We start from the raw sequence: 25,930 nt of genomic DNA, 5'->3' as shown, positions 1-25,930 counted from the left end.
AACGTCAGCATTTCCAGACTCGATGTAACTAACGTTCGATCCCGTTTTTTTAAGAACACGTGCTCATTCAGCAGAGCCCCTGAACTGGAGAATGAGTTCTGATCTCAAAAGGATCCATGTCACATGTGCCCTTGCTGTTTAATGGTCAGTAAGAATGACCATTGTGCATCGGGAAAAGAAACCTTCAGTCCAATAGTGAAGACAAGCAGTGTTGATTTTCTTGCCAGATTGGTGACCTGGTAACTTTGTTAACTTGCTTTCTTGTCCCCCATTGAAGTTGGAATGGAAGGTGGAGACCTCTGCTGGCCTCTTCCTGGCAACTTATAATTAATTATTTTTTTTTAATTACCACTGAAGGCCAAACAGTACATTCCGCAATCGACGGATCTTTTCTTAACAATATAAAAGTAGGCGGAGGGGGACCTTGTCCGTGTCATTCTGCAGTAAACAGGACACAAAGACCTCTGTTTTAGTGGGAAGTTGCCAGGCAGTATTATCCTGACTGGCCCAGTGCTCGTGGGATGCAGAGAACCCCTCTCATGTTGCAGATGAGTACAATATATATATAGCGTTTTGTTTTCCACAGAATTCCCTGCGATACTCTTGGGCCAGTTTTAGATCTGAAGTCTCCAAACTATAAGAAAGCTATATAAATTCTAATCCAGTGCTGCAATGGACAGCCAAACAGATTTATTTTTCCTCAGTTCATTAGCCATGAGTCACTTGTCACCACCACTCAGGTGTCATGAGGAAAGCACAGTAGGGGATTGGTCTATAAATCAAACCTACAATGCACTGAAATGGAGCTAACTGGAAGCAGCTGCATTGGAACCCATCCTTAACAGATGAGAGAAGGCAGAATATGAAAAATGTATATTATTCCCAGGAGGTTACCATCTGTCTATGAAAGTCTAGTTAGTATTTTATTATAGGTGCATGAGTTCCCATTAAAATGTATCCAAATTGCAATAAAGATGTTCCTGGTAGATTTTGAATCCAAAATTAAGGCAACTAAAGAGTTCTAAGTTTGCATTTATTAACTTGTTACAACACAATTATAAAATTGTGTTTTACAGAAGATCCTTCTTCTTATTTAGGGGCCTACTTGTTAAAGGTTCTCTCTTATTTTGTGCCTATAAGAAAAATGCGCAGTAGATAAGGCCTTTACCTGGGCAGTGGCTGCTCATTATCACTAGTAATTAAATGTCAAGAGATTGCAGATAACCATCAGTGCAGAATAGGGTCAGCCTGTTGGCTCAGTAGCATGGGTTTAAATTCCTCTGGCCCGTTTCTGCTCCTTAGGCTGCCTGAGATGAAGAGGGGACATTTACAGCCATTACGCAACAGCGACCACTACTGGCTGGCTAAGAGTGCACTTGTGCTGGGCTACCGGAGGCATTGCGGACTGTGCCTCTCAACCAGAGGGCTAGCAGTGTCGAGGCTCAGCTAGATAGTTGATGGTGGGGGAGAAAGGCTCCAGTATGGACTGCTTCTAAAAATGCAAAATAGGGGAAAGCCACAATAATAGAAATTTGATGAGAGGTGGCACTAAATTAATTTATTTACTAACAGTAGTAGCTGAAAGTCATCTTTCTACAATGTGCTTCCATTGTACAAGGCATATTTCTCATTTACTTTTCTATTGTATTACTAAGACCTAGTCCAAATTTCCAAGTTTGTAGAATAAGTCCAGCACACCTCACACTTTGGTCTTGAAAGGATCCACTCAAACTACTCAAGAACTCCTGAACCACGAGAAGAGAAGCTACCAGGGGTGCTAAGCCTGGTATGCTGTGACCTAGGGATGTGCTGCCATTTTAAAATGACATGAAAACCAATATTTGTTATATTGTTTTGTGTCGTTTTCCAACCTAAAATCACAAAAAAACCCAATGAAGTATCCTGTCATTTTAGCGTGCATTTGCAAAAGGATCCATGCTGAAAATCTTTTTGCATGCACTCCTCCATTGCGTATGTCTAGCAGAGCCATATAAATGTTAAGTTGTAGCCGTAGTAGTACTACGCACCAAATAAACCAGAAATTCAAAGCAAAACTGTGATATTTTCATAAATAAAGATTTGATGCTACCGAAACAAAACTAAAAGCACAGGTGTTTGTTTCTTTTATTTAGCAAAGATCTACCTTGGTTGAGGTGACCCAGGTGGCTTCATGTCATCAGGGACAGGCTGAGCCAATCCTGGTTTCATACTAGTCCATCAATAGACTTGCCATCCTGCTGTTCCTAAAATAAATTGGAAGTCCACACACGTAATAGGGTGAAATCAGTACTGCCTCAACCTATCGCATAAAACATGAAGCTATCTGATCATCTTCATCATGGTTCAATGTCTTATCTCACATTTCAACACATTAACCATTATATTTTATCCCCAATGGCACAAGTTTTATCATTTAGCAAACTGAAGAACGATGGCTTAAAATGCCTCAATAGTATTGTAATTTCTTGCTAGCCTTTGAAACCAAGTATGGGTCGCCTACAATTACTTTAACAGGCTCAACCTATGCTTGATTTCCAAGATCAACAAGTGAACTTTCCCGTACAAGGCCAGCTTGGTCCTCCTCGGTTTTTGTCATGCATCAAGCTTTTCCATTTACTGCATATCAAGATCTAATAACCTAATTTTGAGTTTAAATTGATAAAACCCAAACAACGTGCATACAATGTGCGTACAAACAAGCTAGGTAGAGAGTGCAACAAGCCAGGTAAAGAGTGCATTGCGCAAATCAACTCCTCTTGTACCTTTCATCAATGGAAATGACAGAAAATCTTCAGTGATGTGTACTTTCCGGTTCATATCTCCTACTGTGTATGTTACCCCCCTCAGAGTTAAAAGTGCCCCCGCTTATGGTGGTATAAATAGTAGAGTGAAATTGTTCTCTACAGAGTCTCTCTCTTTCTCTCCCTCCCTCTCTCCCTTCCTCCAAATTAGCCTAATCACACACACACATCCTTTTTTTTTTTTTTTTTTTTTTTAAATCACAGGCACTATTTCTGCTATATTTATGGCATTTTGATAAATCTAGGGGTCAGTATTCAGAGTTAGCTGGTTGAATTGTCTGGCTAACTCTGCCTGCCCTAAAGTTAGCAATTTAACTTTATCCGGATAACTAAGATAGCAGAGCATATTCAGCAGAGTGCCTGTACCACTGAATATACAGCGCTAGCTAGTTAGCCAGATAAGTTTATCCAGCTAAGTAGCACAGCTAACATGGCGGCTGAATGTGGACCTCATGGTTCTAGCAAGTCCCCACATACAGCCTGCTTACAGTTCCTGGACTACAAAGATCAAGAGCCTGTGGCGTAGCCATGGGTGGGCCTAGGCCCAACCACTTCACACTCAAGCCCACCCACTCAGTTACTTGGCACCTGAGAAGAGAGGCCCGATACAGGGCCATCGCGAAACTCATCCCGTGCAGCCCAAGGCCTGACCTGACCTTCACAGGGCCGTCACGGAGCTCATCCCGCGTGGCCCAATAAGAGAGGCCCGACCATCAAAGGTCAGTTGCGGAGTTCATCCCACACGGCCCGAGACCTGAGAATAGGCCTGACTGTCGCTGGGCTGTCGCAGAGCTCATCCAACATGGCCTGAAGAGAGACCCGACCATCACAGGGGCATCACGGATCTCATCCCACACAGCCCTATGCCTAAGAAGAGCCCTGATCATCGCAGGGCCGTCACAGAGCTCATCCCACATGGCCCAAGAAGAGAGGCCTGACCATTACAGTGCCGTCGCGGAGCTCAACACGCATAGCCAGAGAAGAGGTCTTGCAGCAATAAGGCCAGGAAGAGATGGAGAGGCCCTGATAGAGTGTATGTGTTTGTGTATGTATGAGAGAGAGGCATCATGGGAGTGAGAAGCATCTGTGTGTATATGTGTGTGAAAGACCATGAGAGTGAGAAGTCAGTGTGTGTGTGTGTGTGTGTGTGTGTGTATGAGAGAGATCACGAGAGTGAGAAGTCTCTACGTATAAGAGAGAGCATGGGAGTGAGAAGCCTGTGTGTGTTTGTATGAGAGAGCGAGCATGGGAGCAAGAAGCCTGGGTGTGTATGTATGAAAGACAGCATGGGAGTGAGAAGCCTGTATGTGTGTGGATGTATGAGAGAGCGCAAGGGAGTGAGAAGCCTGTGTGTGCATGAAATAGAGCATGGGAGTGAGAAGCTTGTCTGTGTATGTATGAGAGAGAGCATGGGAATGAGAAGCCTACTTGTGTATGTATGAGAGCACTGGAATGAAGAGCCTGTGTGTGTACACGTATGAAAGAAAACATGTGGGTGTGAGAGACAATTGATGTGAGAGAGAACTTGTGGGAGTGAGCTTACATGTGGGAGAGAGCATGTAAAAGAGCGTGTGTGTGTGTGTGTATGTATGAGAGTGGGAACCTATGTGTGAGAGTAGGAGCCTGGGTGTGTGGGAGTGGGAACCTGCGAGTGAGAGCCTGCATGTGAGAATGAAAGGCTGGATATGAGAGCAAGAGCATTTGTTTGAAATAGTGCATGTGAGAGAGAATCTGTGTGTGTTATGAAGGAGGAAGGAAAGAAGACAAGAGGAGAGAGAAAAAACAAAGAATAAAAGAGACCCTGAAAAAGGAACTAGGAAAAGACAGACAAGAGGAACAAAGAGACTGGGTCCAACCAATTAGAAAAATAAGATCAGACAATAAAAGTAAAAAAAAAATTATTTTGTACCTTGGCATAATAAAACAACATAATAAAATTATTTTGTACCTTGGCATAATAAAACAACTTCTAACCCAAATGGAGCTGGTTATTAACATTGATAAAACAGAATTCCTACACCTTGAACGAAGACAAATCTGAAATCGTCAAAACAACAATAATGCTAGGAAATAACCAGAAAATAGAACTGGCCGAAAAAGTAAGAAACCTGGGAGTAATAATGGATCCAGAAATCAATTTAAAACAACACATATCCTTAAAAGTAAGGGAAGGTTACGCAAAACTCATGATCCTTAAAAGATTGAAACCATTACTCACACCTGCCCACTTCAGAACAATCCTACAAACACTTGTTTTCGCCAGTACTGATTACTGCAATGCACTCTTACTGGGACTCCCCAGCTCATCAGTCAGACCACTGCAAATACTTCAGAACAGTGCAGCCAGAATTTTAACAGGAAAAAAAAGAAGGGACCATATAACTGAAACTTTAGCAGAACTACATTGGCTACCAATTGAATACAGGATCAAGTACAAAGCCTTATGCACAATACACAAACTAATATATGATAAAGAAGCTGACTGGCTAAATACAGCTCTAAGAGCCCATGTAGCACAAAGGAACCTTCGCTCGGCTAACAAGGCACTACTAACAATCCCCACAGTAAAATCAGCTAAGCTAACCCAAGTAAGAGAAAGGGCTTTATCACTGGCTGGGCCCTTTCTATGGAACACAATGCCCACTGAACTCAGATTACAGAGTGACATCAAATCCTTTAAAAAAACCTTAAAGACATGGCTCTTTAAGCAAGTCTTTCCAAAAGAGACAGTGGGGTAGAGAGAGAGAATGAAAAATACAGAAAAACGCAGCCAGAATAAATGGCACCACAATATTATAAATACATAGTACAGTAGAGAATTAGACCGAAAGAAAGTACCTCAATAAACCTTCCCAGAACTAATCCATCACTACCCAAAAATTTATCTTTATTAATGATATTGTAACAGTTTTTAGTTGGCACTTGTTAGAATGTACAATACCCACCTATATGTACATTATTTGTGCCTATTTGTAAACCGTTGCGATGGTACATAGCTTAGCGACGGTATAGAAAAGTTTTTAAATAAATAAAATAAATAAATTTCAGCAATTGGAATATGCCATCTCTGGGAATGCATTTCTCATATTTGTATTTTGCTGTTTCTTCAGTGTTCACAGAGGCTGAGGCTGGTTTCTCAGGCTTTCCATTTCAGTTTTGTCTGTAGGTTTGTTTCTAATTTGTAGTTCCTTATTCTGTATTAGGTAAGGCTCTGTCCATGTTGCACGTGTGATAGAAGTGAGTATTTTGCCTAGTGTGTAGTTTCCCAGTAGGGATTTGTAGCAGTTCGGCTTGTTCTGTTTGCCCACTATGTAGTGTATTAGTGTTCTAGGGCTTGGGGTACTATTTGCTTTTGCTGCCTTTTTGTAGATAAGGAGGTTGCTGCTGTTTGAGTCCTAAGAGTTAATGCGGTTGGTTATGGTATGGCATGGGAAGGTTCTAGTGTTTTGTTTTGTTTTTGTAGGGATTTGTCTTACTTCACAAAGTGTTTGGCATTGGAGAGAGTTTGTTTTGCTGTCACTGAGGAGGCACCAGCATTTGAATATATATTTTTGGCATGTCCTAGCTCTGTTCTGTACCTGTTGCAAAACTTAATTTCTTATGATGATTATTGCTGTTTTATTGTAGTTATGATATTCTCTGCATTTTTTGAAAGAGGATTCATAAAAGAATACTTTTTATTTTATTTCATAATTGGATCTGATGTTTCTGTTAAATTTCGGTTACTTTTTACATGATATGTATTTATAAACTGCAATAAATATAAAATAAATAAATATAGATTAATAAGATATTTTTAATTCTGGTAAATGTTTGAAATAATAGAATTAAAATATTTTAAAGCAACACTCATGATAAAACTACTTAGAAATCCATTGTCAGATGCACTCTGACATTATTTATTGATAAGAGTACAAATAGTAGGGCCTAGACTTGTATATCAACTGCCCACCCATGTTAGCCTTGGGCCCCCCCCCCCCCCCAAAAAAAAATTCATTTCTGGCCACGCCACTATCAAGACCTTTGTGTAATTCAGTAGGGATGTGCATTCGTTTCATACGTTTCCTATACAAGCATGTAATATGAAACGTATGAAACATATGAAACGAATGCATATCTAATTGACATATAATGGGAAACGTATGAAACGAATGCACATCCCTATAATTCAGTCCACGGTCACAGATGGCAGCATTGGCTGATGGGGTACACCTCTCTCCTTGCCAATAAAAGCTTTTTTCCCCCCCATCAGGAATATTAAATTATTCCTTCAGCGGATTCTGCACTCCCTCTCCTGCCAGAAACCAGGTACTGTCCTATTGACCGGCGTGTGCACAACTGAACCATTGTCTATGCCAGAGAAGGAAGCTCACTCATCCTAAGGGTCAGGGCCTTTCATCAGGGCTGTGCATGGAAAATAAGCTTCTTGCTTCATTTTGTTTTCTATTTATTTCTTGTGCTTCAAATTCTCTTTAAGCTGATCTACAATATGGCAGTAGCTTTCAGACTTTCAGTGCACAGTCTAATAATAAAAAGCAGGCTTTTATGTTGCAGGACTAATCCTTTATGTTAAATTTCTCCTCTTCCCCCAGAGGCTTCTCATCTCAGCCCGGGAAAAGTGAGTCGGATCACAGCCTCCATGTGGCAGAACTTTGATTAGAAGAAAATACAGGAATATGGTAAAATGCAGGCAGATGAAGAGTAAAATGGTCCAGCCAGCCTGCAAGCTCTTCCTCATTTTAAACACGGAAAAGCATAGGCCATCCTCTGAACAACGCCGGCTTGTTCCCCTTTCCTCTCCTCTTCCACCCCCAGGCAAAGAAATCAATCCAAAGTATGGTTAATGCGTTTTTAAGTTAATTTTGTTTTTACAGTATGTGTGAGAATTTCTTCTGGGTTTAACCAAATGCCAATAGTGACATGTTTTTACAATTCCCATCACCACAAAAATGTCAGCTAATTCCTAGCATCCCGTAGAGAAACTAAAAAAAAATTAGTTTTTACCATGCAATCTCTCAAATTTAAGATATACTGCAAAAAAAATTCATATTTTATATAGTGGCCTCTCTTTTGACATTAGAAAATTGCTTGTACTTTTTGACTGAAACTGCAATCTGAATCCCCTCATCCCCTCTTTTACAGAAAGAAATCCACTACTGCCAGCAAAACCCATGGTGGAGCCTCATAAACCTGATATGGATTCATGCATGATCCATTGTAGATTTTCAAAGATCTGTACTGATCTTCCCAAGATGCACCGGAGAACTACCAGATGGTTTCTCCAAATGGAAGTCTGAGAGATCCAAGAATTTATTCAAGCACAAACCAGCCTGGCTGGAGCACGACATTGGAAAGTTTATCCCAAACATGAGGCAGTCAAGTGTCCTGTGCTTGGATTGTTGGATTATGAAAGTATTTCAAAGTGCAAAAGCAAGCAGAACTCTGGGGGAGCACGCCCAGGAGCCCGCGCCGACATAACGAGAGAATTCTGGAATAAACTGATCCACGATAACCCTCCAAACAAGCCTAAGGAGCTCTCTTTGCTCCTGATTTAATTAAAAAATCAGACTCTCTCAATCATGGGAAATCAAATTATCGCTGTGATGCCCAAGCAACAGTATGAAGACCTGGATAACAATATTGTAAACTGCAGCAGCAGGCGACAGGAAAGAGCAAGCCAGCATCGTGCTGGAAGGGGCTAGCGGGAGACACCTGAAAGTGCCCTCCTAAATATCTTCTGAAAATTAAAAGCATCTCACCAAGCAGAGAAGAGTTGGCAAAAGCCCAACGATAAGGAATTGGCAGTGAATAGAACAACATGAGAGGAAGCTGTTGGCACATCACTTCTGATTGTCCTGTTAAGTTCCCTAATAAAAATAGGACCACCAGTTCATGTCGGGGGTGGGGATAAAACCAGGCCTGGTTCAGCCTTTTCTTTAAAAACAAAACCAAACAAAGGAGGAGTCAGTTGGCCACTCTAAGATCATTAGGCCTAGCTGTGATTTCATTACCAAAGGCCCGGAACGTTCATCAAGACATTTTTTATGAGTTGCTTTCCTACAAATCGGCCGACAGGGTAACATAACCACACAGCTGAAGCAGAGCTGTGCAATAAATCACAGTCTAGGAGCTGCCACCGAGCTTGCCCACTCTGTAAGAGCACAATAAAAATCTGATGAACCTGCCTAAAACTGGAAGCAAATTGAATGATGAATGCCAACTATTACAAAAAAAATAAAGAGGCTAGTGAGAATTAATTTCTTTGCAAAAGCTATTCAAGATTTATTTCAACAGAAGTCGATTTTGGACACAATAGGTCTTTGCACCTAAATTATTCCCTTACATTTCTTTTGCAGAGTCGGTGTGCAACTGGCAAGCTCACAGGTCATGGCTTTATAGCTCTGCCAGATATTAACCAAAGGCATCATCAATCAGCAGCCTCCCAAAGCCCATTACCTCTCGTCAGCACACGATGCCAGACATCCATCCCAGGACATCTACAGGTCTTGTGCATAACTCCATTCAGCAGAGATAAACACAGCCCTTTGTAAGAGTGCATCAGTTCAGCCTCTGGGTGGAGAAGGGATTAGAACCATGGAGAAGGGCTTTGTTTGCCATTTTGGATATCAGATTAAAATCAGAGACAAAAAAAAAAAAAAAGAAACAGGAGGCAGTCTTTCAAGTCTTAGTTTTGACTCATTTAAAAAGAAAACTTCTTGGCTGCAATGCAAAGTCAAACTTCAACTGCAAGCTCTTCTGGGCAAGGAACGTATTTACCCGCGGTCCTGTAAAAGCGCAGACGTGCACTGGTTCTCTTTCTTCTCGAATGATTTCAGCCTGCCTACGCTGTTGACCCCATTTCAAGCAACCTTTTTTTAGACAACATCTTCCTGTGGGGCCAGGAGAACATCATAAATGTCACAACTGTGATTTTTGTCAATAATCTATAGTAGGTACGAGCTGGACTGACCCTGCTAAGGGAAACCCTTTACAGATTGCACACATCTCATTGTGTAGTTTATGACCTGATTTGCCCTTGCCCTAAGGGCAGGGTGTATGTGGGCCGCACTTGCCGTTTGATTAAGAAAAGATTGATTGCGCGTTCTTTTGAACAGCTATCGTGGACCATCACGGACTGTGTACAAGAATCACCTCGTGCAGGTGATATAGGTGCGCTGTTGAATTACCTCAAGCAGTTTGGGATTTATACCTTGCATTCTGTGCCCCCGAAATGGTTTAAATGACGAGTTAGATTGGCCATCTTTATTCTGATTCGTCAAGGATATTCCGAAGAGCCCTGTGATTGGTTATTTTCAGGTCACATGGCGTCTATTTAAATATTACCATCAGGAAACGGTGATCAGATGCTTCAGTGCTGGTTTATCGTGGACTTGCTCAAAATGTGGATATATTTTCTAATGGAATTATTTTCACCACTGAAAGATAGCATTCCCCCTGATGAAGGATTTGTTTTTTGAAATGTGGTCATGTCAGGTTTTCAGACGTTTTTCAAGTGCAATTCTGTTTGAGCAAGACTATGCAATGAACAGAAGTATTTAATCACAGCGAGACTGTGCGTTTTGTTTTTTTTTAAATATATTTCCTGTTGGTGATTTGATAAAGAAGATATAAGAAATAATTTTTAAAAAATGGTAAAAAAAAAAAATTAACTGTTTGTATTCAAGGTGGTTGGTTGGGTGTTATTACAAATTTATACACCGCGGTTAACCAGGATGGAACTGCTGGTTGATTATATATGAAACTCCTCTTGCCATCTTTAAAAAAAAATTTTCATTCGGGTTTTTCAAATATTAATATACATTTAAATGGGAATGTTTTTTGTGTTTATTGAGTAATTCACATTTCCAGCGTGGAGGATTGTTTTTTGGGTTCCCATTTGGAGCAGAATATGAGACGGGGGCCGACGTATTGAAGTGCGCCCAGGCTAGTGCACGGCTTAATGAGCAGCTGGACATGCGTCCATAACCCTCGATGCAATAAACAGAGCCACGTGTCCAAAAAAAGGCATAGCTAATAGCGCTCATCACAAATAAATGCCATGTAGATGAGGCTGTTAGCTATTGCCCCGTGATGCAAAAAACTGCCACGCGCCCAAGGCTTACTTTTCAACTTATCAAATTTTACGCCTACCCCGGAGCAGCCATAAAGTCTGGCCACAGAAAAATACTGCTTTTCTTTGGTTCCTCCCACCAAGGATCATCGCAATACAAGTATGAGGAACCACAGAAAGCAGCATCCTGAAAGAATAAAAAGGCTGGTCGGAAAAAATAAAAATTCTGGGCGAAGAATAAACACGCGCATAATACACGCTCCAGGCCGTGTATATCGTGCCAGTACATTCGCTACCGCAGGATAAAACAGACGTTCATAAACTGAGTGTCCGTTTTGGTATCCCACCCACAGCCACGGCTCCTGGGTGCCCATTGCCAAGGACGCACTAGGGACGCACAATTTATCCTTAACATGTCCGTTTTAGCACGCAGCCCGCTTACCTATTGCATCGGGGCGCCCAAGAGAGGTGAATGCGCGGGCATTAAAAACCAGGTGCCCAGTTTGGACGTAGCTTGTATGCGCACTCTCTTGTGCATTGACAAAAAGTTCCCATATATGATCTGGATAGTATGTTGAATATCATCATTTTAATCTAGGACATATATAAAATACCACGTTGCTTTTGTGCTCTTGAATTTGAAGACCGATGTTAGGCCACCAGTAGGATATCATCTGTAGTGCTCTCACATTTAGCAAGGAAGACAGAGGGTAGGTTGTCATCTTCTTTCCCCCAGGGCAACTGGAGCAAGCCACTGAACCGGTCCGTACGCCATCAGCTGGCTATCACGCCTCAGCCGTACAAAAGAAGAATGGAAATGTCTGTAGACTTCAGAGAGGTCATAAATGTACTGCTAACAGTTCACTCACTGCTGGTTAAGTGTCACAGAAAGCTTTCAGAAGACTTTTTTCAGCCGTTTCATAATTATTTAGAGTGGACTGATAATCCTTTATAATCTGCCATATCATAGCCCAACCTACAGAAAAGTAGCACATAGGCATGTAAAATAAATACATTTGATTATAATATATCAAAGAGAGAGTGAGTGCCATAAATTTTGAAAAAGAATTATAATAAATATTCTGTATTCTTCCAGCAACAAAAGTATATAAAACACTGTGCTTTTATTCTCTGGCTCCTAAACAGCTTAAGTATCCACAACCCCCAGGCTATCCAGTCTTTCCTGGGACTGAAATGGCAGCAAACGTTTTCTCTGTATACAATTTAAGCCAGCAGAGGGAGTCAAATACTTTTATACCATTTTCTCTCTCTTCAAATATCAATGTAATAAAGTCCAATCCCCTCTTCTCAAGTTCATTTAAGGTGTTTATGAAACTTACAGCTGTCTAAACCGTTTGCAGAAAAACAAAAAACATAGGGAGTGTTGATCGGCTCACGCATTCAAAGCAGCAAGCTTGGGGTGCCAATGTTTTCTGTACAGCTTTGAGATGCTTTGTTTTCGAATTGCTCCGTTGGATTCCCTCTGGCCTGGCTTCAGTATCTGGGGCTGGAATATTTCACAGCCGAGAAACCCAGCGTCCATGAGAAAAAATGTGACTATGCAGAGCTTCTGCTTTATCCATATATACACGGGGTCAGCATAGCCAATGGCTATTTACCCCTTCAAACAGTAGTAGGACTAGGGGATATGCCATGAAGTGAATCTTTCTTACATTCACTTATCTTCTAATTCAGCTGCATTTGTGAGTTTCTTTACTGCTCTTTCAGGTACTTGCATTTGGAAGGATATCACTGAAATATTCAATACTAGAAAAGTCAGAGTCCTTACAGACACTGACCAATTAGGTCAGAGTAGGAGTGCAGTGGTTGTCCAACATTGCCCCATGGGAGGCGCCTAGTGAGAAGTGTGTTCCATAAAACTCATGCACCCACTTTGGCACATGCTGTTGTCCATCTCCTGTCCTAGGAGCATGCTGGCAGTCAAGGGAGGAGCACTCGGTCACCCAGAAGTGGGAAGACCTTAATGTCTAAGAAGATCTTAAGACTGAGAAGACCTAGAGGCAAGAAGAGGTGAAGAAAAGAACTAGTTCTGTACTCCTAGTCACAGTGCTTCACTGAAGAGCTACCTTAAGAGTCTGATGAGTGGATTTTGGGTTGGAGTAAAAATTGCCAGACTTGGAGCTCTGCTACAGAGTTGCTGCGCATGAAAGAAAAAAACAAACCAAGAACTCTTTTTCTTTACGAAAAGTGTTTCTGCATGAAAGAAGTGACTTGCTGCAAGAAATTCGGGTACCACTAAAGTGAAACCCTTGGGAGAGTTCCTCTCCAGTGAGCACCTTTACTAAGGAGTAATTGGTGCTGAAACCACTGTTGTGTGCAGATTTGTACGGACCGTGATTTTTAGACTGGGTGCCACCCTTCCGTTTTCTGTAGGGATTGGCAGCTTTCTCTATGGTTGATTCTATTGTGATTAACAGCCCATACACTTTAGATCCAAACTGTAAACTTATGAATGATTACTTGATGACTTATGCATTGGCATTGACATCAGATGGAGTAAAAAAAAAACAAACCCAAAACTGGAACACAACTGCATGTTAAAAATATTGAGTTCCACCAAAAATGAGACCGATTTTTGTTTTCCTGTTGAATTGACAACACCCATAGGCACTACCAAGATACATTTGTATGGCGTTATTACCTTTTCCAGTCACAAGGAGTTTGCCGGACACAAGTTTAAGCCTGTAACCCATTCTGTGCAAGAATCTTAGCATGCTATAAAGGACATACAGTCCCATTAGGAACTATTTGGGGATGTGTTGGCTATGGGTTATGGCAAGCATTTACTTGACAATTATTGTTCAACACCAAATACTACCTCAGAAGAATAAAGTGAAAAACCTTTAGAAAGAAGTACTTCAGTGTGGCCAGTCCAGTTATTTTCAGAGCCATGAATCAGCCTGTGAGAAAATCAGCTACAATGCATGGTACCCAAGAGTCAACTTGCATTCATTGGAGCAGAACAGCAAGTGCCAAACTTTCCTTAATATCCCCTTTCCCCCCCCAAACCTATACAGAATGTCACTTATGTACATTCAAGATGAACTACTGGACCCGTGATTGCAAAATCTGCATTGGGACAAATTCAACACAGAGTTTCGAGTACAATGAAATTCAAAATACACAGTGAACACTCAACAACATATGTCCCCACTGCAACAAGTACAACACGGGTGTCGCACGGAGTCTGTCAGCAGGGTACAGTATTTACAGTGTAATGGGCTCTCTCCCAGCCTTTTCTTTTCAAACCTCATAACAGTGTGTCTGTGCTGAAACCCTAATTATGCAGGCCAAGCGCTTTGTTAGTTTAAGCCAGCCAGCTACCAGGTCACCGGTTAGAGGTTAAATCTAAATGTCTTGAAAAGCAAAGTAAAACAGACACAGCTACAGGCCTTAGTCTAGCCTCTGAGTTTACATTCACGAGATTCCCTGCGTTCTGCTGTTTAACAAGACTTCGGGGGTGGGCCTGGGTCTTCAAGACTGGAAAGCTGTTATTTCCAAAGCAGCTCCTTACACAAAAGAGTCGAGATCTCAGCAGTACTTAAGTGTTTGATCAGGATGCAGCAATTGTAAAGTCAGTACTACTAATTCTCTGATTGTTGAAGGAAAGGTTTTGAGGTCCATAGTCAAAAGCCATTTAGACTCAAAAGAAATAAATCTAAATGACAAAACCTGCATAGTAAGAGACTTATGTGCTAAATTCTATCCAGATAACTAGTTGTGATTAGATTTTAGGCGCCTAAATCTGGGACATTCCAGGGGGGGGGGGTGGGATGTGTGGAGTTAGCCACTTAACTTATTCAGCTAACTCTGGTCATGGCGCTGACCTATCCTAAAGTGGATAACTAACAGGCCGACACAGTAAAATCGCGGGAGAGCAGGCGAGCGCCCGCTCTCCTGTGCGCGCAATTCAGTATTTTAATTTATTTTAAATTAAGGCCGGCGGTAAAAAGGAGGCGCTAGGGAGGCGCTAGGAGCGCCTCCCTAGCGCCTCCTTTTGGCCCGGAGCGGTGGCTGTCAGCGGGTTTGACAGCCAACGCTCAATTTTGCCGGCATCGGTTCTCGAGTCCGCTGACAGCCACGGGTTCGGAAACTGGACGCCAGCAAAACTGAGCGTCCGGTTTTCGACCCGCCAGCTGCGGGCCCATTTTAATTTTTTACTTTTTTAAACTTTCGGGACCTCCGACTTAATATCACCATGATATTAAGTTGGAGGGTGCACAGAAAAGCGGTTTTTTACTGCTTTTTCTGTGCACTTTCCCGGTGCCGGCAGAAACTTGCGCCAACCTTTGGGTAGGCGCTAATTTCTGAAAGCAAAATATGTGGCTTGGCTGCACATTTTGCTTTCTGAATCGCGCGGGAATACCTAATAGGGTCATCAACATGCATTTGCATGTTGATGACCCTATTAGGTTCGGGGGGGGGGGGGGGGGGGGGGGTTGGACGCGCGTTTTGGACGCGCTATTACCCCTTACTGAATAAGGGGTAAAGCTAGCGCGTCCAAAACGCACGTCCAAATGCCGGCTAACAGTGCGCTCCATCGGAGCGCACTGTACTGTATCGGCCCGTAAGGTAGAAATAGAGTACCTGAAAGGGTAGTAAAGAAACTCACAAATGCAGCTGAATTAACTAGCCAAGCTGCTCAGTGGCTGAATATTGACCCCCTTTGTGTTTCACTCATGAGCTTAAAAACCTTCCATAATCATCTGAAGACCAAAGTACATGGAACCACCCGATAACCAATTCTACAGCTATGGCTCCTGTCTCAAAGAACGTACAAAGCTTACATCAGGAGTGAGCAAACTGGGGGCGGACCTTCCCAAAGCAGGCTTGAACAATCCTGAAGGGGGGGGGGGGCTCACAGGCTGTCCGTGGCCTGCTTACAATGATATCACTACGTCCTGGAGGCTCCCTCCCTCCTGAGCCCTGCATGCTCAGGAGGGAGGGGGCCTCCAGGACGTAGCGACATCACTGTAAGCAGGCCACGGATTAGCCAAGCATCTTTGGGCGAGCCAGGGAGAGGAGCTGCTTGCTCTGAGGCAGAACTGGACATGGGAAGAGCCTGCCACCCTCAGGCTGGGAGGAGTTCCTGCTGCCGCCGCAGAGGGAAAAAGAGGTGATGAGCTTGGGAAGGGGAGTGAGCTAAGAAGCCAGAGCGAATGAGGAGGGGGGTGAGACATAATAAAGGCAAAAAGTGTTTAAAAAAAAGAAAATAAAAAGGATGAGAAAACTAAGAAAAATACAAAAAGAGAAAAATTGGAAAAAAAAATGAATGAAAACTTTACAAAAAGTTGGACAGAGGGAGATGAAGTTTATCTCAGCTCCTAAAAAATTCTGGGTGGCAGTAAGCTTTTAGAAAAATATTCCAGCCCTTTCCACTGAGGTGCGTGGCCTGTGTGTCTGGATGTGGAGTGGAGTGGAGTGCCGCTATCTCTGTCTGGGTGTCCTGGCCTGAGCCTCTTTCTGTCTCCTGTCTGGGTGCGGTAAGGTCGGTGTGTTGGGTTTCTATCTCTCTGTATATGGGGTAACTATGTCTGTCTATGTGTGAATTCTCTGGGCTAATGGATCTGTTTCACTCTCTGTTGGTCTGGTGTAGGGGGGTCTGTATGGTTATGAGGTATCTGTTTCACTCTCTGTTGGTCTGGTGTAGGGGGTCTGTATGGTTATGAGGTATCTGTTTCACTCTCTGTTGGTCTGGTGTAGGGGGTCTGTATGGTTATGAGGTATCTGTTTCTCTCTCTGTTGGTCTGGTGTAGGGGGTCTGTATGGTTATGAGGTATCTGTTTCACTCTCTGTTGGTCTGGTGTAGGGGGTCTGTATGGTTATGAGGTATCTGTTTCACTCTCTGTTGGTCTGGTGTAGGGGGTCTGTATGGTTATGGGGTATCTGTTTCACTCTCTGCTAGTCTGGTGTAGGGTTCTGTATGGTTATGAGGTATCTGTTTCACTCTCTGCTAGTCTGGTGTAGGGGGTCTGTATGGTTATGAGGTATCTGTTTCACTCTCTGTTGGTCTGGTATAGGGGGTCTGTATGGTTATGAGGTATCTGTTTCACTCTCTGTTGGTCTGGTAGAGGGGGTCTGTATGGTTATGAGGTATCTGTTTCACTCTCTGCTAGTCTGGTGTAGGGGGTCTGTATGGTTATGAGGTATCTGTTTCACTCTCTGTTGGTCTGGTGTAGGGGGTCTGTATGGTTATGAGGTATCTGTTTCACTCTCTGTTGGTCTGGTGTAGGGGGTCTGTATGGTTATGAGGTATCTGTTTCACTCTCTGTTGGTCTGGTGTAGGGGGTCTGTATGGTTATGAGGTATCTTTTTCACTCTCTGCTAGTCTGGTGTAGGGGGTCTGTATGGTTATGAGGTATCTGTTTCACTCTCTGTTGGTCTGGTATAGGGGGTCTGTATGGTTATGAGGTATCTGTCTGTATGGTTATGAGGTATCTGTTTCACTCTCTGTTGGTCTGGTGTAGGGGGTCTGTATGGTTATGAGGTATCTGTTTCTGTCTGGTACAGGATGTTTGCATGTGTGAGTGAGTGAGTGAGTGTATGTGTGTGTGTGTGTGAGTGAGTGAGTGAGTGTATTTTTATTCCTTTAGGCGACTTGAACAGAAACCAAATGGGGGCTTTGCGCCACTGGTTGACAGTGTGGCTCCTGGTGAATACCTTCGCATTTGTGTGTGTGAGAGTGAGTGTACATGTACACACATTTTTTTTCTCTCTCTCTCTCTCTCTCTCTCTCTCTCTCTCTCTCTCTCTCTCTCTCTCTCTCTCTCTCTCTCTATATATATATATATATATATATATATATATATATATATATAGAGAGAGAGAGAGAGAGAGAGAGAGAGAGAGAGAGAAAAAAATATATCTTTGGGAGGCTCAACCAATTAAATGAATGGATGGAGGCCATAGTTCAAAAGGTTTGCTCACCCCTGACTTAAATCAAAACCCAACTCAAGCTCCAGTTCATGCTATCCACTTCTGGACAATTACTGGCTTATAATAACCTGAGGACAGATACCATGCTTGCTAGATGACGTGCTCAAGGTGACACACTGAAGAGAGGAGACAGGATTGGAACCCAATTTTCCAGATGTGCGTTCTGATCACGCTAACAGACTAGTCACGCTGTTCTAAATACCCCCAGTCGCTCTTTGCAGAGAAGGGCCATTTGGACTGCCCAGTCTGACCAGTTTCCCTCATCCACCGTATCATTGCAGGCCCTATTTCCAAATTAATCTGCAGCTACTAGCTAAAAAGAAGCACAATGTTTCTCTCATGTAAACTTATTTAGCCAGTGGGTTTAGATAGAGGTTACAAAAACGCACAGAAAGCCATCATCAGCCTTCCAGGAATGCACTTAAAATGGATTTAAAATCAGTTTCAAATGCATTGCAAGGAAGATAAATGAGAATTGTAAATGGCAGGTCTCCTATTACCTGTTTAAGAATAAAGAGACGGCCATCTCTGTGCCACTAATCCATCATGAGAGGCTAGCTGGCAGCGGGAGGCAGCTGGCTGTGCTTTCCCTAATTGCTACTGAACGGAGTACAACCTTGTCAAACATGCAGAGCTGGAAGAGATTCAAGAATTCACAAAATCGGAATGCGGCCTGTAATTTAGATAAACGCCACACATCCTGCCCCTTCCCCCCCCCGCTCCTCTCCTTTCACACACACAACGTAAAGCCACAAGAAATGCTTCTCTCTCGCATCTCTACAGCATTTACACACAATGCAAGAAGACACACCAATTATCTTTTTGGTCCACATTTCTTACCGTTTCATCACGATTTCCGTTCTAAAGATTTTCCTAGTAGGGATGCAGTTCAGTTGGGATTGGTGTCACTTTCCTGAAAAGAACCGGGGATACTTTACAGGCTGTGATAGGTTCTGGCCCAAAATGAAGCTTTACAGCACATTCAAGTGGATGCAATATCGGCGCGGGGAAACGGGAGCTCATGAATGCGCGCCTGCTCTCCTAAAGCGCGCCGATCGACCTCTCCGGAGCACCCGATTTAATATTTAAATCAGCTGCCGCGGTAAAAAGGAGGCTCTAGGCTAGGGGAAATTGTGCTCCCCTACAGCTTTCGCGGCAGCGGGCGCCCAGGAGAGGTGGCTGTCAGCGGGTTAGGAAACGGACACTCGTTAATTCAGCATCTCTTTTCCACACTTTTTTTTTTTTTTTAAATGGTTCTCCTTTTTGTTCCTCCAACTTAATATCACCACGATATTAAGTCGGAGGAAGTACAGAAAAGCAGTATTTTCTGCTTTTCTGTACACTTTTTGGGCTGCTCATAAATTAAACGCCTCTCCGGGCAGGCATTAATTTCTGAGGCTGAAAATGTGTGATTCGGGCACACTTTTTTTTTTTTTTTTTTTTTTTTTTTTAATCGGGGAGAATAACTAATAGCCTCATCAACATACATTTGCATGTGATGAGCGCTACTACCTCCGAGGGGGTTGGACGCACTAATCCCCTTATAGCATATGGGGTTGTGGACGCGCGTCCAACCACAGGTTAACCGGCGAGCTCAGCTGAGCGCACTGAATGCCATCGGCCTGATTAAGCATTGTGGGCCTGACAAGTCCCTTCTTTGGCTGCATCTTTGAGTTCCCGAAAGCGCCTGTAAAATTTCATCTGTCTCTAATTTCTTGGGATTAGTTCAATGAAAGGATATCACGGCCTCCAAAATATTTTCTGTTTCCCGTGACCAATATAGCAACACATTTTTAGTTCATGACTGTTTGAAATGACTCGAGTGCCTCTTCTTGCCAAGCAAAAAACAAGTGATCAGTCAACTCATTAAGAAATAAGAAAATATAAAAAAGTTTCTTTGGCTCAATAGCTTCCTTCTGCTCCTTTTGGTTTTCCTTCTCAATCAGATCCTACCGCCTTCTGGTTGCATAATTCACAGCTACTCAGGGTTCCTCCCCGCCCCTCCGCCACCACCATTCAGCTCAGTCACTGAAGCAACCGACCACCAGCCGAGAACGGACCACGATGCCCTTCAGAACCCAGCACAAGCAAGAACAGAATCCATCCACCACCACCACCATCATCATCATCATGCCACCCCACCCCCCCGCCCCCAAACCCCAGGACATTGGCTCCAAGGGAGGCAAGCCTGGTAAGTCAATGAGCATAGGGAACCAAGCCTGCACTCGGACTCCACCCACCCACCCACCCCCTCGCACAGAAACCCGTGGGGAGGGGAGGAACCTATCACTGCTGCTAGAGCCAAGGTCTGCAGGATTTGGCAAATGCCTTTGTAGGTCCAAATCGGGATTATGAAGTGGTGGAAGGTGGGGACAGAAAATACACCCTCCCCCCCCCCCACCCCCTAAAAAAAAACAAAAAAAAACATTGCCCTGTGCATAAAGCCAGGACTGAGCCCAAGTGCATTTCAAGTCATCCATGTTAAGTAACGGCTGGGATTCTCCCGCTTCCAAGAGAAGAGGAACTCCCTCAGCCCTGGCCAGTCCAAGAATCAGGGATTGAGCCCAACAGCAAAGCCAACCGACCCTTCCTAAAGAGGTCTGTGAACGTGGTTCAGATCATGGACATCCTTATGCATGAGTTGACTTATGGGTTACGCAATTAAAATGAAGAACTTTTCCTACTAAGCTAAATCATTTTAAAGATTTCATGACGGAGTCGCTCTCTGCTTAGGAAGGGTCTTTTTCTCTTTTTCATAAACAGGACGGCTGAAAGGTTGGGAAACGTGCGAGGAACAATTCCATGGGGTATGTGGAGTCAGCGCCTGCACTGTAAACAGCATCTCTGGAAAGGACGTGGGTGAAAAGGAATTTTGCAGAGTGAAAAACAGGATGATAAAAAAATTTTAAAAAAAGAAGCAACCGGCTCAAAATTACAGATAAGAGTTTGGCAAATGCCTCTCGTCCTGCAGTTTATCCATTTCCCCGTGTCTATTTCAGAAAACGGAGAACTCTGAGATGCCACAATTCTGCTGGGGCGACGGAAGACCATGACCCGTGACAGTGATGGACCCTGAAAAATTCCCTCGCACCCCTGATGCTGCACGGAGAAGGCTTCAAGAGAATGAGGGTTTGATGACGGGCGGGCACATTTTTATACCTGCAAAGCGGTATCAGTGCGATTCGCCTGGATGCATGAGATGACGGATGTTAGGCACAAAGCTGTTACTCCTTGGTTTTAATTAGCCAGAGTGGTAAATGCCTTTACCACCGTCCTCTAATTACAGCACGCTAGAAATATATATGAGGCCACCCGGGGGGGGGTGCAGGCTTCCTACTCTCCTATTCCCATCCTCATTTCTAAAAGGGAAAATCTTTAAGATTCCCAGGCTCCTGGCACTGAAGAATCAAAAGTCTGCCCCTCCCACTCCAAAAAAGGGAGACTTCCAGCCAACCCGAACGCTAGAAAGAAATGATGAGTGGGGACCAAACCTTTTTTGGGGGGGACGGGGGTGTTTCTGGCTGAATTTTGTTTCACTGGGGGAGGGGGGGTCATTCTTTCATGTCAGGAAATAGCTTGCACTATTGCCCAAAACAAAACAAAAAAAAACCTGAATTTTCATGGGATTTCATTTGCAAATGAAGTGAAGGTGGTTCGCTGCATCTTTTTAAAATTTTATTTGCAAATAAATGCTCTTTTTAATTTAGATTTTTATATTGGGCTTTTCGCACTTTTTTCAGCACTTCAAAGTGGATGACATTCAGGTACTGTGGGTGCTCGTCCCTAAAAGACGGGTTGGGGTCCTACCCCCAATTCATTCTCCCCTTTCCCATTTTCTGCCCCCTCTGACACCGAGGCACCTTGGTTCCATGATCCCCCCCTACCTCTATCATCCCGCCCCTAGGATGGCTCAGTCCCTGGATCATGCACTACCCTGCTAGAAGAACAGAGGCAGGTGGGGAGCCTTCGCTCCAGGGCTGAGGAGGAGGAGGGGTTACATGAAGGAAGGGAAGATTCCTCAGTGGGCTAACGTGGGACCCGGAGAGAGTGGTCTGTTTAAATCCGTCGTGATTATAATACTGCCAGGGCATTGCTGTTTTCCACCTCCAGACCTTCCGGTGGCCACAGGTCTGGTACCGGTGGCAACCTCTTGTGGCTGAGAGAGGCATTTGCAAAAATGCTTCTGACAGCTTGTTGTCAGGGGCCAGATGCGCCGAGTATTTTACCCACCAGACATGGCACGTGATCGACTCCCTCAGGTACAGCTAAGCCCCAAGTGCCCACTCAAGAAACGTGCAAGGGCTCCCTCCCTGCTGAGGCTGGGCGTGGGCGCGTCACTGGCATTCCCTGTACCGCTCAGCCCAGGCTGCCCACGGACGGCTGAACCGAGAATCCCTCGCTCAGAGAGTACAACGGTGGCGGATAAGGACCGTGTGGTTTCATTCTATGCTGCGTTCCGTAGAGACCTGAAGATTTCAGTATTGAGCAAGACACCCAGAAAACGGGACGTCTTCCCGGTGTCTGTTCAATCTCCCCAAAGGCGACACAGAAGTAAAAGCAATACAGCAGCTGCCTGTAACGCTGGCTGCGAAACTAAAAAAAAAAAGACGACAGCTCAAGGCAGAATGAAGCAAATTTAAAGCAAAAAAAAAAAAAAAAAAAGGAGACGAGCAGCATTATTTTCCCACAGTTACTGGCATCCTAAATTATCTGGTCCCATGCCACATTCTCTTTAAACAGGCAGTATCCGGCGCCTTGTTCTCAGCAGAGGATGTAAATGACAAATCAGAGCTGCCAGGGCCCTGAGATTTATGCATGGCTTAGACAGAAGCAGGGCAGGGAACGGCTTCATAAATTTAAGAAAGGGCTTGGCTTCGTGACTGCTGAAAATCCCCACCCAGTTCTTACCGTTCCATGAGATGTGGAGGCAGAATAGTAAAAGGAAAAATGGAAGAACATTAAAAAAAAAAAAAAAGCCGACTATTTACATTTCAACCGCAGCCAGAAAAAAGCTTTTGCCATACCTATCCCGTGGATTCACAAACTAACGCATCTGCTCGGCTCCTTGCATTACAACTCGTTCGCAGAGAGTAAAATGCTATAGGTGTAATCTAGTGAAAGGACACTAGATGGCATTACCACGAGTCTAGGAAAATTACAGTAATGCATGTATGTGTTAACCTGCTAGAAAAGCTACCATATGCATCCCTAGAGAGTAAGTCCTGCCTCGTACCAGCGTGCGAACGGATGGCTTAGCAGCAACATGGCCCCAGTCTCTGTCTCAACTCCAAGCAAGGCCATGCAAATATAACAAGTGGCTACCACGGATTTGTTAAACATTGTATTTATTAAATGTTAATGATATACAAAGCAAATGCATGGAATATGTACTTCATTAATAAGAAAAGAAATTTTAAGAGGCAAATGGAAGTATCATATTCAGCACCTCCATAAAGAAAAGCAACTGAAGAGGAACCGGTAATACAATAAACAATACAATAGCAAAGCAATAGAATTAACGTGTCACACAGCACAGTGAATAGCTTGATCTATATAAATGCCTCCTACTGAAAGTCAGCAGGTGGTGTTGGCACACTTCTGGATTGCAAGAAAAGCCTTAGCTGTTCAGGAAGAAAAAACAAAACAAAACAATCGTCTCGATCCTTAATAATACACCTACAAGGGTAACGTAAAACAAAAGGAATAACCCATAGAGGTAACTTTGGATCCTAAGGCAATAAAACGTTTCCGCCACTCCTGCGTAGACCGAGCAAAGTCAGGAAATATACGAATCGTCTGACCCAGAAAAAGAGAGGAAATATGCCTAAAAAAAATCTTCTCATTACATCATTAACATCTTGCTGATAGATAAAGGAGATTAACAAAGTAGAACGCTCAGCCACCTTAATTCCAGAACTTTCTGGAAATTCTGACAGATTATCAGCAACATTAAAGGTAACATGATGAGGGTTCTAAGCACGCCGCCTGTGATTAGCAGAAAGACAACTTTACTAACGGAGGGAATTTCCCCCAAAGTATTTAGTAAGCGTGGTGACTCTCCCAATACTTTAGGAAAATTAAGAAATCTTAAATTTAAACGTCTGGCTTGATTTTACAGATATTTCACACGTCAAGAGTCCTTGACTACAGCCGCCTTGAAGAGTTGCGTTAGCCAGCTTCCACTGAATTTCCAGAAACTGGGAGTCACTTTCAGTCTTTGAAGACTCAAATTTAGAAGTTAGGTCAATTTTATTATTAGAATCCTTAAGGAATCTATCAAGGCCTTCCAAAAGATCCCATTATGGCACCCAATGTTACCACTGCCACAGGGCCAGTGCAAGGGTATTAGGCGACCTAGGGGAACCTTCCACCTTGCGTTGCGCTGTCCCTCCGGTCTCATCCCCAACTCCTATCTCATTTGCACCTGCCGAGTGTGAGCTTCTCTGAGCCACAAGCAGGATGGGCACTGCTCGCAGCCTGCCGAATCTCTACTCCTCTTTGCCACGAGTGGGATAGGCTCTACTCGCGGCCCCACATGGCTGCTCTTCGGCGCCCCCTAATGGTCGGTGCCAGAGGAGACTGCCTAGTTCACCTAATAGGATGCGCTGGCCCTGCACTGCCAGCTTGTTAGACAAGAAGGACGACTCACCGGAGAAGGTCCGCAAAATCAGCCCTAGACTGCCCATCGATATTGGCACAGAAGATGGCAAAGGCTATCCCTGGGCCAAAATCAATGAAGGAGATGATTGCGTCACAAAATTCTCCCCACCGGCTTCACCGGACAAAATGGATGGAAAGAACTGCTTGGGTGCCACTCTACCTAGAGCCTCCACCAGCAGAAGAATGCGCCTCCGATGGAGGTGAAACGGATGCTCTCTCTGCAGGAGGAAACCGAAGATCCTTGGGCCTGAGCGATACCTCTCCTGGCAGTTCAGATGCTCCCTCACCCGTGCTCGCAACGGAACTATCAGCGCCAACTAGTGCGGGTCTGGCGGGCACATAGGATGAAATACCCCCCTTCCCGGGCAGCAGGTTATCAGGGGGAAAGGCGTTTGGAAGGCATTTTGGAGGTAAATGAAAAAGATATTTCAGAGCAGCTAAACACAGCCATCTTGGAAAGCATGATTTTTTTGCCTGGCTTCATATGGATACAAATCCTTTCCTTCAGGAAGACAGTGCGAACGGATCAGATATTAGTTTCGTTACAGTTAATAAGTGATGATTTAATCTCGTTATCTCGGTCACCGAGGCTGCAGCGCACAAGGTGGTTCAAAATTATAAAGCAAAAAAAACAAATACAATTTCTTACAGACCATTAAAGGGTTTTATTCAACGTTATCAACACATTTTTAAGGAGGGGAATTGGTAAATGATAGGGTTATGGCACATTATTTTACCTTTTTTTTTTAGCTTTTGGGTTATTTCGGATGGGAAAAAACAAAACGAGAAGAGGAAATTTTGCTGGTGTTTCCATGTTAAAAACGAAAGGGCATCCCTACTGAACAAATCACTTTTGGGTATTTAAGAAATAAAAATCCCGATTATTCTTTTTTTTTTTTTAAACTAAACATCTGTTTGTATGAAAGCGTTTTAAAATGTGCATCTGGCATTTTTTAAAACGTAAGAGCGTGTCCTACATCATGTGCAAGGTAACTGATCTTTAGCCCAATGCATAACACATGACAAATCTGCAGCACGCTTCTAAGTGACCTGAGTGCACTGCATCCATTTCCACACTACGGTGAATCAGTAGTGCTTAAAGGGAACATCTTGTCCCTTCAATCTTCCCACTTCCCCTTTAACAGGCACCTGGACCCTGGTTCCCTGCTCTGCCTCTCTGTTTAAAAACCTCACTGCCCTGCCAGGTATTAAACCGCAGAAGATACAGCCTCCTGCTCCACTGCAGACTAAAGAGGTTACATAAATGTCCAGGGCAATCCTAGCAGGAAACTTCTACAAACCACCACGGGTCATTTAGAACAAATCGGCTGAACGACATCCATCAGGGCTCCCTGTCTATGGCTTACAATGGCCTTCTCCCAGTCCCAGCTTCCTACCGGCTGCAGGATAATGGATGCATCCATTGTACGTGCTGAGAGGG

The 25,930-nt window shown here is 43.7% G+C and overlaps 1 protein-coding gene and 1 long non-coding RNA gene across 5 annotated transcripts in view; one reads left to right on the top strand and one right to left on the bottom strand.

Annotated features, from left to right (window-relative positions):
* Positions 1–13,651, top strand: part of LOC115076562 — a 41,873-nt gene extending 28,222 nt beyond the window's left edge. For both annotated transcript variants that reach the window (XR_003852796.1, XR_003852797.1), the window contains 2 exons: positions 7,394–7,635; positions 7,944–13,651. This is a non-coding gene — a long non-coding RNA (uncharacterized LOC115076562). The remainder of the gene's footprint in view (positions 1–7,393; positions 7,636–7,943) is intronic.
* Positions 1–25,930, bottom strand: part of MEGF6 (multiple EGF like domains 6) — a 262,583-nt gene that overhangs the window by 136,556 nt on the left and 100,097 nt on the right. The gene's annotated exons all lie outside the window — the stretch shown is intronic.

The sequence above is a fragment of the Rhinatrema bivittatum genome, chromosome 15 (assembly GCF_901001135.1).
Source record: "Rhinatrema bivittatum chromosome 15, aRhiBiv1.1, whole genome shotgun sequence".
Taxonomy (NCBI): Eukaryota; Metazoa; Chordata; class Amphibia; order Gymnophiona; family Rhinatrematidae; genus Rhinatrema; species Rhinatrema bivittatum.
The sequence above is the reverse complement of the archived record's forward strand: the minus strand, read 5'-3'. Positions and strand labels throughout refer to the sequence as shown.